Below are 15,175 nucleotides of genomic sequence, written 5' to 3' on the forward strand. Positions count from 1 at the left end.
CTGCAAGCACCGTTCTCTGGAGGCTGAGTCAGGAGGATCGCTGGGAGCTCAAGTTCAGGACGGCTAGAGATGCATACAAAGCAAGACCTTGAGACAAACTAGACAGGTGACTAGTTCAGCAGAGGGAAATGAAAACCAAGGATCCTACTGCCCTTCAGGTTGGAGAGAAGAAGAATCTACCCACCCACCCCCTTTTTTGTTTGTTTGTTTGTTTGTTTGGTTGTTTTTTTTTTTTCAAGACAGGGTTTCTCTGTGTAACCCTGTCTGTCTTGGAACTTGCTCTATAGACCAGGCTAGCCTTGAACTCAGAGATCTGTCAGCCTCTGACTTTCCAGTGCTGGGATTAAAGGCATGAACCACCACAGCCCAGCTTTAAAAAAAAAAAAGACCAGATTGTGTTGTTGTGGACCTCACTATGTAAACTGTACACTTTGTGTAGACCAGGCTGGTCCTGAGCACCACCACACCCCAGTCCTCAATTTGAGATCCTCCTGCCTTAGCCTTCCAAATGTTGGGATTATAGGCATGTGCCATTATATACAGCTTTCACCACGTTTACTTTGACTTTTCTTGAGACAAAATTTCATGTTATCCAGACTGACCAAGGATGACCATGAAACCCTGATCCTCCTGCTTCCTCCTCCAAGCTCTGGGAGAAAGGTTACACATCACCAACGCCCGCTTCTCACTGCATGTTTATCCAAAGTCCCGGGTTTAGCTCAGCATCTTAGCTCCTCTTCCCAGATCTTTTGCCCAAATTCTCTCTGCATTTAGCTCAGTGCGCCCCCTGCTGCTCACGTGTAGAACTATAATGTCTTCGGACTTCAGCCCCTGATTGAACAGGGTTTGGCGCCCCATCCCACCCCATCCCACTCACCCCGTTTCTCCAAGAGAATAAAAACTTGGCCTGCAAGGCTGTGCTAAGCTGGGTCTGTGCACTCTGAGGAAACCGACCATCCCTTTCCTTGGCCTCTGGTCGTCTCCTCTGCCTAAAATGCTTCATGAAGCAACGAGTTGCTCCCTTCCCTTTCTGCCCCCTCCCCTCCTGGCTCACAGGAGCCCTTCACTTGAGCTCAGCATGCTGGAGTCAGAGGGAGAGATGCTGGACTTTCAGGATTTAGGATATGGCCATTCTGGGATGGCAAGACGGCTCAGTGGATAAAGCGATTGCCAGTCACCAAGCCTGATCCCTGGAAGCCACACAATTGAAGGACAGAACCAACTCCAGAAAGTTGAACAGACAGGAAAAGAGGGGTGGGGGATAGGGAGGGAAAATAAACACAACACAATGTTTTCGAAAAGAAAGACAAGGCCCTTCTGGTGAGACCCAGCGCAAGCCTCCCATGAGGTATCCCTCTTTTGGGGTGGCAGTAGAGACCCTGACAAGACCACAGCCCTGTGACAGGTCCCTGAAACTGGGACCTGGGGATCACACTCTCCTGTAGTATCTTTTTTGTGGTGGTGGTGGTGGTGGTGGTGGGTTTGTTTTTCTATTTTTGAGACAGGGTCCCTCTATGTCAGTGGTTCTCAATTTTCCTAATGCTGTGACCCTTCAATACGGTTCCTCATGCTGTGGTGACCCCCAACCATAAAATTATTTTGTTGCTACTTAATAACTGTAACTTTGTTACTGTTATGAATTGTAATATAAATATCTGACATGCCCAATATCTGAATACAGGACCTGTGTGAAAGGGCCATTTGGACCACAGCCACAGGTTAAGATTCACTTCTCTCTGTAGCCCTGAGTGGTCTAGAACTCACGGAGATCTGCCTGCCTCTGCCTCCCAAGTGCTGGCATTAAAGGTGTGTGCCCTCAAGGTGTTTGCCTTGGCGGTTTAAAGCCTGCAAGTGCCTCCCTAACATGTTGTTCTACTGTTTCTAAGCACAGGAGGCTGCCATTGCAGACAGAACAGTCACCTGTTGCCTAAGCCATGGGCATGCATTCCGAGAAATGTGATTTGGGTAAGCCTTATGACTCTGTGAACATCTCAGAGTACACTGACACAAATCAAGAAAGTCACAACAACACTAGGCTAAGCACTAGATTGCTAAAATTATTGCTGTAAAAAACCCTGGGTGACCTGGAACTGTACAGCCTAAGCTGATCTTCCTGCTTCAGCCTCCTGGGTGCTGGAATTTCAGGCTTGTGTTGCCATGCCCCCTAGGATATATAATCTTTTTGCTTTGTTTTTTTGTTTTTTGTTTTTTTAAGACAGGGTTTCTCTGTGAGGCCATGACAATCCTAGACTCATTTTGTAGACTAGGCTGGCCTCAAACTCATATCGATCTGCCTGCCTCCCTGAGTGCTGGGATCAAATGTGTGTGCCACTACACCTGGAAGATATATAATCTTATCGGGCTACCAATGCACAGAAGTCTGTCAATAACAGCAAAGCCTCCTGCTTCACCTCCTGTCGGCAGTGAGTTTCATGTTAAGATTCTGCAACACAGGGTAGACGAGATGGCTTAGCAGGGAAAGGTGACTTGCCACCAAGCCTGATGACCTGCCTTTAGTCCACATGGTGGAAAGGAGAACTAACTTCCTCTAGCCTGACCTACATGTGCTGTGGTACCACTCTGACACTTACACACATACACAGGAATAAATTAATGAAAAAATCTGCTATATACATTATTATAAGGTATGTCCAACACTCATACACCCAAGCTATGCGGGCTCAGCTAGTAGACAGCTTCCCCAGCATGCTCAAGTCCTGGATTCCATTTCTAGTTCCATGTAAACCATGTGTGCCAGAGCACAGTAATAACCCCAGCACCTGGAGGTGGAGGCAGGAGCATCAGGAGTTCAAGATCATCCTTGGCTATATAGCTAGTTTAAGACCAGCCTGGCCTCCATGAGACCCTGTCTCAAAACAAAACAGAAACAAGCTGGGTGGTGGTGGCCCACACTTTTCATCCCAGCACTCAGGAGAGGCAGGTGAGTCTGAGGCCAGCCTGGTCTACAGAGCCAGTTCCAGGATGGTTGCCTTTGTTACACAGAGAAACCCTGGCTGGGGTGGGGGTAGCAGGGAGCCAACCAGGGCTGGAGAGATAGCTCATCAGCATAACGACCTCCAGCAGGATCTTCCTGCCTCTGCCTGGAGTGCTTGGAGTAAAGGTGTGTGCCACACCTGACTGTTTGGTGTAGTTTTTATCTTGGGAATTTTAACAATGAAAATCTATACTCCTCCAAAATAAACACATTTCCAGTGGCTGCAGACTGTTGCGTTTTGTTTCATGAAATCAGATTGTTACAGTCTCCAATTTGATTTGGGTCAAAATTATTTGCATCCTGTTTAGCTGTTAATGTGAGTGATCAGGTGAAGTCTGGGGCACAGGTTAGCGGGTTGGGGGTGGGGAAGTGGGGTATGCTGGGTTCATGGTGAGGAACACAACCATGCTTAGGAGGAAAAGATTCAGAATCCCTCTCTGTTGATATTGGTTCTGCCGAAGCCTTGAACTCAAAGCAATCCTGCTGCTGCAGCCTTTCTCTCCCTTTCCTCTCTCCCTCTCTCTCCCTTTGTTGTTTATTAGGGAGTGGTGGCAGAGTCTCATTTAGTCTTTCCTCATCTAGCAGAGACTCCAGCCCTAAGGCTTCCCTTTTGGCCTTCTAGTCTTGGCTTCACTTACCAAGTGCCAGTGTTACAGGGGTTACAGGGAGCCCACCAGAGATGACCACCCAGACAGTTTAGAGCCAACTCAAAGTCTTTGATTTTAGCAGGATGTGACTACCCTCAGGTATTCAGGACCTACGTGCAGCCCTGAGCATTTAAAGTCAAAGCCACGTCCTCTTGTCTCACTCTACAGCTGCAGGGCAGATCTGTGCAAGCAGGTGCTTTAACAGAAGCTAAGAGTTGGGAAATCTTGGCCTCCCATCCCAAAAGAGAGTTGGGTAATTCATCATAGGATTCTCCATCAAGGAGATCAAATTCTAGTTAAAGCTGAAATGGTCTCAGCAAGAATACAGGATGGGGGAACCTCTGTACTGTCTTTCCTTGTACCATTATGCCTGGCTTTTTGTTGTTGCTGGGATTTCATTTATCATCATGTGTATGAGTATTTGTCTGATATATGGGCACCATATGTGTGCAGTGCCTAAAGAAGCCAGAAAAGGGCATCAAATCCCCTGGGTTGTGAATTACAGACGGTTGTGAATTGCCATGTGAGTACTGGGGATTGAACCCTAGTCCTCTGGAGCCAATGCTCTTAACTGCTGAGCCAGCTCTTTAGCTCCTCTACCCTCCCCCCTTTTAACATCTTGATATATGTCACAGGATAACCTGGAACTTATTATGTATCTCAGGCTGGCCTCAGTCTGAAAGCAACCCTCTTAGCTCAGCCTCACCATGACTGGGATGGGAGGCACAGGCCATGCCACCCTGCATAGCTGCAAGATTCTTGGGAAAGGAGGCTTTATGGAAGACGTGGCTTTTAGCTCAGCCATGAAGGTGGTGTTTAGCCAAAGCCAGCCCTCCAGGAAGAGACTGGGTAAGCCCAGGTGGTAGCCACGGAATGAGGAGAACACGCAGGGACAGGGGGTGGGGGGAAGATGGCAGGTGAGTAGGCAGGTTGTACCCAATGTCTCCAAGCACTAGAATGGCAGGTGGGCATCAGAGGTGGTGATACTGGCAAGGGCTGTAGGAGTGCAGTTTTGACCAGCTCTCACATGATTGAAACAATGCTCTTGTAAGGTCAGTCTGAGCCAAGGACAATCTGGTAGGGCCTGGAGGCTACACAGCTCCTTGTAAGGTCCTCTCATGCTCCCACAGGCATGCTCTGGACCACTTGGGGCCAGCACACCACTTAACTCCGCTACCAAAGCCCAACTACAAAGTGATAATAGCTTTTCTTCTGAGTCTGGAATTTGTGTTCTGTTGGTAATAAGATTTATATTACTTTACGTGTACGAGTGTTTTGCCTGCATGTGCAACTGTGTGTCACATTCATGCCTGGTGCCCAAGGAGGTGGTAAAATTCTATGTGGGTGCTGGGAATTGAATCCTGATCCCTTGCAACAACACATTCTCTTAACCACTGAGGCAACTCTCCAGTCCCAGTATTTTTTTTTTTAATTGGGACAGGCAGGGTTCACATTTAAACAAAGAGCTGCTTCTCAGAGTCAGCTTTCCACTGTTGTGTTTCTGCTGATTGAAACAATTTCAAAAGTCCTGAGGCCTTTATCAAGCTGTACTATTAATATGAAGGAGGCAGTTTTCAGGTCTTCTAGGAGCAGGTACAGAGAAGGCCTTCACTCTGATCTAAGAGGAGAGAAGCTGGGGCCTTCCAGGAGGAAGAGGTAGCTTTGGTGGACATGTGATAGTGGGAATGGCAGTTAGGATGGAGCCTGGAGGATGCAAAGAGCCCATACAGAGGCTTACAGCTTCCTTGGGGAACCCCAGAGTCACAGAGAGGGTAGGTCTGGCTCAGGGGTTAAGAATGAACACCCTGGCTTGGGGGAGGGGGTGCTTGCAAGTCTGGGAGCAGCAGTTGGGAAGCAGGATCAGCGGGTGCCTCGCCAGGCATGGCTTATCATCCCCATCAGGTGCCACCTTCCACTTCAGCTTCAGCTAGTTGCCTGCTCCAGGAAGCATGGGAATGAGATCCAGCTTCATTTACTCTGCAGTTAATGGACCTGTACCATACTCTCTGCATTTCCAGAGTGGAGGGCAGGGTAGTAACAGCTCCAGCTGTCTGCTGGGTTTACCTCTGTATTAACCTGGTTTTGGGTTTTGTTTTAAAATACCTCCTCAAGAGAAAGAGCTCTCATTATTACCCAAGCTCATTTGCAATTGAGGAACCAGACACAGAGAGATTAAGGTTTGTTCTCCCTTGACCTCTGACCCGCCAGCAACCCAGGAGCTGGCCACATTGGGTTGGGAAGGGGCGGCACCCGTTCCCCTAAGGTGGAGCAGATGCCATGGCCAAGTATGTAGCCCAGATCATTGTAATGGTGTGCAGGTGGTGGACAGAGCCTTTGCCAGGGCCCTGAGGTAGGAGTTTGCAGCCAGCCAGGCAGCCACTGATGTTCGGAGTCATGCTGGGCACCAGTCTGTAGCGCGTTCAATCTCTCTGGCCTCAGCTTCCAGGAAGCCTAGAAGATTCTCAACCTCTCCAAGCTGAGCCCTGAGAAGGTCCAGAAGAGTTATGAGCAATCTATTTAAGGTGAAGGATGAGTCTGTGGGTGCCTCCTTCTACCTATAGTCAAAGGTTGTCCGTGCAGAGGAATGCCTAGATGAGGAACTCTGAACGCAAGCCCAGGAAAACAGAAAGGACAGATTCCCAAAACGTGAATGTTGGGCTCTCCGCACCCACTCTTTGCCTCATAATTTATAGCCTACTAATAAATGTCTTTTCCATGTTTCTCTAGTGAAAACAAAAAACCTTGCCTAAGGCCACTTAGCTTGTGCAGACATGAAAACTAGGTGCCTTTTGCTTCCATTTCAACCCACTACACCAGTGGGAGGAATCCAAACCCTCTTGGAATTAATCTGAACCCTTTTCACTCCATCCCTACCTGGATTCTATTGGGGTACAACAATACCTCTCATATCAGGAGCCCATGAGACTTGCAGAATGGGAGGTAGGCAACAGTTCAGTTTTGGTTCCTAAACTTCCCTGGGCATTGTGAGGCACACTTGTAAACTGTAACCCCAGACTAGGGAGGCTGAGCCAGTTTTGGCTTTCACACCATGCCCTCTCTTCTTCTTCTTCTTCTTCTTCTTCTTCTTTTTTATTTAATTTAATATTTTTAGATACAGTTTATTTATTTTGTATCCCAGCTATAGCCCTCTCCCCCATCCTCTCCCAATCCCACCCTCTCTCCTTCTTCTTTTCCTATGCCCCTCCCCCAGTCCAATGATAGGGGAGGTCCTTCTCCCCTTCCATCCGACCATAGTCTATCAAGTCTCATCAGGACTGGCTTCTTTGTCTTCCTCTGTGGACTGTTAAGACTGCTCCCCCCTCAGGTGGAGGTGATCAAAGAGCCAGCCCATGAATTCAAGTCAGAGGCTCTAAGATCAACAATCAATAAATGGGGACCTCATGAAACTGAAAATCGTCTGTAAAGCAAAGAACACCATCATCAGAACAAAATGATAGCCTACAGATTGGGAAAGGATCTTCACCAACCCTATATCTGACAGGGGGCTAATATCCAGAATATATAAAGAACTGAAGAAGTTAAACAGCAACAAATCAATAACCCAATTAAAAAATGGGGTACAGAGCTAAACAGAGAATTCTCAATAGAGAAACACTTAAAGAGATGTTCAACATCCTTAGTCATCAGGGAAATGCAAATCAAAATGACATTGAGATTTCACCTTACACTCATCAGAATGGCTAAGATCAAAAACTCAAGTGACAACACATGCTGAAGAGGAAGTGGAGAAAGAGGAACTCTACTCCATTGCTGGTGGGAATGTAAACTTGTACAGCCACTTTGGAAATCAATCTGGCACTTTCTCAGACAAATAAGAATAGGGCTCAAGATCCAGCTATACCACTTCTAGGCATATATCCAAAAGATGCTCAAGTATACAACAAGGACATTTGCTCAACCATGTTCATAGCAGCTTGCTTTGTAATAGCCAGAAGCTGGAAACAACCCAGATGTCCCTCTGTTGAGGAATGGATACAGAAATTGTGGTACATTTACACAATGGAATACTACTCAGCAATTAAAAACAAAAAAAATATCATTAAATTTGCAGGCAAATGGTGGGATCTAGAAAGATCGTCCTGAGTGAGGTATCCCAGAAGCAGAGAGACACACATGCCATGCCCTTTCTTAAGTCGCTATTATCATCTGAATTGAACCTTCAATGGTGGCAAGTGTATGGAGCCTGCCATCCAGTGGCTGAGTCCTGAAGGATAGCTTCCTGCTCCTTTGGGACTTTCAATAGAAAAGATAGAATCTATTTAGAAGGTCACCACCTTCTCTCTCTCTCTCTCTATCTATGTCTTTCGAAGGTTTCAACACATGGCCCAAAACCTCTATGTACCTGTCTTAGTTTTTTGTTGTTGTTGTTGTTTTTGTTTTTTCTGTTGCTGTGATAATTCCTTAGCAAAAGACTTCATCTGGGCTCACAGTTACAGTCATAATGGAGAAGTCACAACATGGGAGCTGGACCGGAGACAGACCAATGAATGCTAGTGCTCAGCTGCCTTTCTCCATTTTGTACAGACCAGGATTCCCTGCCTTCCCACAGTTAAGATGGATCTTCCCACATCAATTAATGCAATCAAGCCCACCCTCCCCACCGCGCCCCGCCCCACACCAGGCACTTCCGGAGATGCACCTTCTAGGTGACTCCAGAGCGGCAGCTCTCAACCTTCCGAATGCCGCAACCCTTTAATACACTTCCTCGACTGTATTAACCACAACCATGAAACTATTTCATTGCTGCTTCACAAATGTAATTTTGCTACTGTTATGACTCAGTGTGAATATCTGTGTTTTCTGGTGATCTTAGGGGACCCATATGAAAGGGTCATTTTACACACACACACACACACACACACACACACACACACACCCCGCCGCCCAGGGACTGCGCTGGGCAAGAGAAGAGGCAACTTCTCTCTACCTGTGCTGTGGGAGCAGAGGCACTCCCTGCCAGGCAATCAGGCAAGCAGTCTACAGGGAGAAGCATTTGGTTCATTCCTGCTGTTGAATATCACTCAGCCCTCTTCCTGTCCCGTAGTGGAGAATGGGAAGGATGGAGGTGAGGAGGGTAAAACTTAGAAGGCCAATGGGAATGCTCTAGAAGGTTCTGTCACCCCTTCTCGACCCTCAGCCCCTTGCTCTAAACTCCCCAGCATCCTATTCTTGACCAGTGCAGTCCCAGGAGCTGGGCACCCTCCCAGCAGCTTCTCTTCCTGGCCTAGGCCAGGCCCTGACTGGCAGCAGCCTCCGCCTGGCAGGAGGGCTCCTCAAGGAAGAGGAGCCTGAACCCGGAATGCTTAGCAACACTCCGAGTTAATTATTTAATTGGGTGAAACATCCATTAGGGAGGATTCTCACTTCCCAGACAGCCTGTGAGTAAACATGTCGAGAAGAGTGAGGTGTCCGGAAAGCTGCCACTCACTCTGGCTCCTCCCCCGCCTCCACCCACCCCCCATTCGTGCCAGCAGAGGAGGAGACCCTGGAGGATTCTGCCCAGATGTTTCTGTAGGCAAGACCAGGCGAGGCTGGCCAGACAGGCCTCTGAGACAGACACTCTGTGGCCTGGAGGTGGGAGGCTGTGGCGGGGGTCCTGCATCCTCCTTTGCAGCAGGAGCGGCTTGAATCAGGGAGGGGGGAGGGAGGGGAGTGTTCAGAGAGCTTGAAGCAGAGTATAGGGGACCCTCAAAGGTGAGCATTTAGGGTTGGGGAGATGGCTCAATGGTAAAGTGACATTTGGTGCAAGCTCCAGCACCCACATAAGAGGTGGACATGAACCCAGGCTAGTGGTACAAGCCTTTAATTCTAGCACTCAGAAGACAGGTCAGAGGATCTCTGTGAGTTCCCAAGCCAGCCTGGTTCTACATAGTGAGTTCCAGGCGAGCCAGGCTTACCTAGTGAGACCATGTTTCTAAATAAGTAAGTCAGGGCTTTATTTATTAAGTACTTTATTTATTCAGTAGTTAATAGTCCTTACTGCTCTTGCAGAGGACCTGGGTTTGATCTCCACCAGTCACATGGCAGCTCATAACTGCCTGCTTGTTACTCCAGTTCCTTGGGATCCAATACCCTCTTCTGACCTCCACAGCCACCAGGCACATAGTGCACACACACAAAGGCAGAACACACACACACACACACACACACACACAAATCTAAAATAAATAAAGCTAAGCCAGGTATGATGGCACACACCTTTAGTTCCAGGATTTAGGAGGCAGAGATAAACAGATTTCAGGGAGTTCCAGGCCAGTCTGGTCTACATAGAGCTACATAGTGATAGCCTGTCTCAAAAACCAGCAACAAAAATAAAATAAAGCTTAATGCTGCTGCTACCCATACCTTAGCACTGGGCAAGGCAGAGGCAGGCCGATCTCTAGAGTTCACCATCCAGCTCTGGGTTCTCTGAAACCCCGGTTCAAAATATAAAGTGGAGAATGATTGAGGAAGACATAAAAACATCAACTTCTGAGTCGGGTGGCAGTGGTTGGTGCATGCCCTTAATCCCAGCATTCGGGAGACCAAAGCAGGTAGATCTCTGAGTTCGAGGCCAACCTGGTCTATGGAGTAAGTTCCAGGACAGCCAAAGCCACACAGAGAACCCTGTCTCGAAAAACAAAAACAACAACAAAAACATGCCAACTTCTTTCCTGTAAATGCACAAACATTTGCATTCCTTGCAAGTACATGAGTACACACTCATGAACACACACTCCACATGGAGACACAGACTCTCCTGAGAGCCGTGGACAGTGTTTAGGGGTCCAGGAGCTTCCCTGAGGCACACAGACCAGGAGGCATAGAGCCCTATTAGGACAGCAGGAGGTGAAGGAAGGTAGGTAGCTAGGACGGAGCCAGGGAGTTTGTGCACAGAACAAGGCTTCTTTGGGAGAGAAAGCATCCATCTGTGTGCTGTGTCAGGGGATTGAGAAGAGATCTGTCACTTGTTCTGTACTTTGCCTGTTGGCGTTCAGCACAGAAAGCTCCACTGAGCATTTTTACCAGGCAAAGATTTGTTTAATTTAATTTTTTGGTTTTTTGAGGCAGGGTCTCACAGTGTACCTCCTTGGTCTGGAGCTTGCTATATAGACCAGGCTGGCCTCAAATTTTCAGAGATCCACCTTTGCCTCCTGAGTACTGGGATTCAAGTCAGGTGCCAGGTGGGCGTGGTGGAGCATGCCTCTATCCTAGCACTCAGGAGGTTGAGGCATGGGGATCTCTGATTCTGGGGTCAGCCTGATCTACAGAGTTCCAGAGAGGCCACACAGAGTAACCCTGTCTCAAAAATACAAAACAACAATAACAACAACAAAAAACCCTGTCATATACCACCATATCCAGCTTAACATATATATTTTATAGATATATGTATTATATATTTATTTATATATATGTCTTATTACATTCATATACACATATTACGTGTGTTATACATAACACATATATACATACATATGTATACATATATGTGTATATGTATGTATATATGTACATATATTTACGTATGCACCTATGTGTTATGTTTCAAGACAGGATTTCTCTGTGTAGCCCTGGCTGTCCTAGAACTCACTCTGTAGACCAGGCTAACTTTGTACTCACAGAGATCTGCCGGTCTCTGCCTCCAAAGAGCTGGGATTAAAAGCATGTACCACCACCACCCAACCTTATTTTATCTTTGAAAATTGTGGATGGGGTATTTGCATTTGAGGGAAGGTGTTTGAAGGGACCAGAAGCATTGGATCCCCTGGAGCTGGGGTTATAGGCAGTTGTGAGTGGCCCAAAGTGAATGCTAGGAATCCTACAAAAACCTCTACAAAGCAGTAAATACTCTTAACTGCTGAGCCATCCCTCCAGCTTCCAAGGAAAGCTGCAGTGGAAAAACAGATACTTCTAAAAGTGTAGCCAGGCATAGTGACTCATACCCTGAAATCCCAACACTTGGAATGTTGAAGCAGAAGGATTGCCATTAGTTTGAAGCCAGCCTAGGGTATGTAATGAGTTCAGAGCTTTGTTTAGAAAAGAAAAGGAAAAGGGACACTAATACGATGGCTCCATTGATAAAGGGCTTGCACCATAAGCATAAAAACCAGAGTTCAGGGTTCCCAGAATCTACATTTAAAAATGAAAATTAAAAAAGCCCTGTGACAGGGACTGTCTCTGACAGGAACTCGGTGGCTGCCCTTTGACCTACCCACCCCTGAGGGAGGAGCAGCCTTGCGAGGCCATAGAGGAGGACATTGCAGCCAGTCCTGAAGACACCTGATAAGCTAAGGTCAGATGGAAGGGGAGGAGGACCTCCCCTATCAGTGGACTTAGAGAGAGGCAGGGAGGAGTTGAGGGTCAGAGGGTGGGATTGGAAGGGAATGAGGGAGGGGGCTACAGCTAGGATACAAAGTAAATAAACTGTAATTAATATAAAAAAAATTTTTTAAAAAAAAAAAACTCTGTGAACATGGCTTCCTGCTTGTAATTCCAGCATACAGGAGGTCAGGAGTTGGAGACCAAATCCCTAGAGCATGTGACTCCAAATGTTTGAGCTCTAGGTTTGACAAGAGTCCCTCTGTCAAATAAAGTAGATATCAATTAAGAAAGACACTTAGCCTTTCCACAGGCACTCCACATGAGCCTCCACCCCTGTACAGCATGGACACAGACACATGAAAAATAAAGAAGGACTAGCTGGAGGACCTGAGAGCTGGTTCAGGGTTAAGGGCACTGCATGCTCTCCCAGAGAAGCCTGTTCAATTTTCCGCACCTACATGGTGGTTCACAACCTTTTATAACTCTAGTTCCAGGGGACCCAACGCCCTCCGCTGGCCTCTGAGGGCATCAGGAATGCAGGTGGTACACAGACACATGCAGGCAAAGCACCCACACATATTAAATTAGACTAGCTTGAAAAGTAAGATAAAGCAAGAGGGAGAGGTCAAAACAGAGAATGAAGCTGAACATCCAGACATTTAGAAGTGAGTTCCAGAAAATTCTATAACCTTAGGCTGATGGAAGGGGACTCCAAATATGTGGAAATACTAGACAAGAGGGCAGCTGGCCCTGTGGGCTGCAGTGGGAGAAACTTCCCAGAACACTGAGCTCCTGTACTTTCCTGAGGCTAGTCCCAGCACGACTGCTTATCCTGTATCAACCAATCTAGCTTCCTATGACCACATCAAGCAGGTCCCACACACCAAAATCCCATTTACAGGTGGGGCACATGCGGCTGGGACCAGAGATAACACCTACGGAGCTGTGGGCTGGGTGTGGAACAGCAAAGACTTTGGAGAGGCTGCAGGAAGACCCATTTAGGGCCTAGAATGAGTGGAGGGACAGGAGGAAGATGGTTGCCCACAGGATTCAAGGGGAGTGGGGATACATAGGCAGGCTCCAGAGAGACTTTCTGCATGCCTAGCTTTGCTTCCTTTTGTGTGCATAGTGATGGAAATGTATCTGCACGTGTGCTGAAGTGAGAGGAGGAGTTGGGTGTTTTCCTCTATGGATCTGCTTTATTTTCTTGAAAGAGTCTCTCAGGAAGCCTGGAGACTGCACTTTTCCAGCCAGGATGGTGACCAGCCAACCCCAGTGATCCTTCAATCTGCATGCCCCAGCAGTGGGGTGCAGACATCACATGGAAGCCACACCAAGCTATTTAGGTAGGTCCCTGGGCTCAGGTTTTCCTGCTCTTTCCAATCAAGAATGAGAACTAGCCCTGCTTGTTTTGAACAAGGTCTTACTTTGTAGACCAAGCTTGTCTCAAATTTATGGCAATCCTCCTGCCTCTGACTCCAAGTATGTGCCACCAAGTATGAGACTATGAGTACATGCCACCAAATCACACACTTTCACCTACTTAGTTTTGGTACAGAGTCTCAGGTAGTCCAGAGTTGCCTCAGACTGACTATGTAACTGATATTAATCCTTCTGTCTCAGCTTCCAGAGCATCAAGAATACAGCATGCCCTGATCCTGCAATTTGATGTCTCTTTGACTATAAGAGCCATGCTCAGGTGCATGGGTGTATGCCCTGTATTCGGTTATAGCTATCTTGAAATTCTCATCCTTTTGTTTTGAGACAGAATTTCTCTATGTAGACCAGGTTGGCCTCAAACTCACCAAGATCCACCCACCTCTGCCAGCCCTAGTGCTGGGATTAAAGGCATGTAGCGCCCACAGCTGGCCGTCTTTCTCAACCATTTTTAAGAAGGCCCTGTGAACATTTGCTTTGCATCCAGGGCCCATGAAGTCTGTCCTGTCTAGAGCTAAGACCATTTTTAAAATGTTTTTTAAGGTCCCTGGGGAAGCAGAGGAGCTTCCTCAAAGCCTTGAAGGTATGTTGGAGGATTGTATTCCTCTCATTGTTTTGAATTTCAAGTACACACAGAGTTCCTTAAGCTTTGCACAGCCTGCATCCTCCTTAAACAAGAATCAAGTTTCCAGGTCCTGCACAAAGCCTGCTCAGAGAAACAAGGCCCATGTTTAGCAACATTAACAGACCTCAGGCTCCCTCCAGTCCCCCAGAGGACACAGAACACTGCCCTGGCCTTGTTGATCTTTCCTAAGGCCAGTATAGACACACTGACAAACCTCTGAATGGCACTGTGCTTCAGCCTGAGCAAAATGAGGAAGGAGGTGTGTGTGTGTGGGGGGGGTGTGTGTAGTGTGGCACAGAAAACAGAAACAAATAAAGAGTTCAAATGTGAAACGATTAAAAAAAATAAATCGAAGGGAGTGAGATAAGGCTGCCAAGGCCCTGCTTCCTAGTTAACATTCATTGGATTGAATAATCAGCCTTCATTATCTCAAATTGTCTGCATATTTGCCCTCAAAATGCTAATTTACAGTTGGCTGGGAGCAGTCTCAGCCTATTTTGACTAAAATATGATTTCACTTTATTGAGCATTGTTCTTAGCTGTCGGGCATCTCGGGTTTGCATGGGAAAGGAGGGAAGCAATAGAGAGAAAGGAAACCATTTTCTATCAAAGCATTGCCCGGCTCAGCTCTGATTATGGCTCCCTGTTTTGCGTGGAAATGGCATTTCTAAGCCTGCAAGTAAAATTAAAGTCGTTATCATTTTCTTTTAGGGGACAGAGAGTTTATCGTTTATCTCAGAGAAGGAAATGGGAGAAATAATTTTTTGTTGTTTCACTGAGGGGTGAAAATCTTTCCTATCACTCCCCTCCCTCCCTCTTAAAGCAGCAGCAGCTCCCTCTTTTACTCTCTCCGTGACCTCCAAAGGCCTAGATTCTCTGCCTCCTGCCCTTCTGTGTCCCCTGAGCTGGAGGGCAGATAAATAACCTCCTTACTGGAATGTAGCCCAGGATGGCCAAGAAGGCCACCTTCCTGGGGGTGACCTCAAACCTCCAGTCTCCCTGCCCCCACCTCTTGAGTGCCCTGTGCCACCACATCCAGCTCGAAATTTTATTCAGGGCTAGGAAAAACAAAAGGCAGGTGTGCTGTCCTGTGCCTTTAGTCCCAGCACTCAGGAGGCAGAGGCAAGTGATCTCTGAGGCCAACCT

At 47.3% G+C, this 15,175-nt stretch overlaps 1 pseudogene; it reads left to right on the forward strand.

The window, feature by feature from the left end:
* The first annotated feature begins 5,919 nt into the window (after positions 1-5,919).
* On the forward strand, positions 5,920-6,335 carry LOC110547173 (mitochondrial import inner membrane translocase subunit TIM16-like; annotated as a pseudogene).
* Positions 6,336-15,175: the final 8,840 nt, after the last annotated feature.

The sequence above is a fragment of the Meriones unguiculatus genome, chromosome 5, assembly GCF_030254825.1.
Source record: "Meriones unguiculatus strain TT.TT164.6M chromosome 5, Bangor_MerUng_6.1, whole genome shotgun sequence".
Taxonomy (NCBI): domain Eukaryota; kingdom Metazoa; phylum Chordata; class Mammalia; order Rodentia; family Muridae; genus Meriones; species Meriones unguiculatus.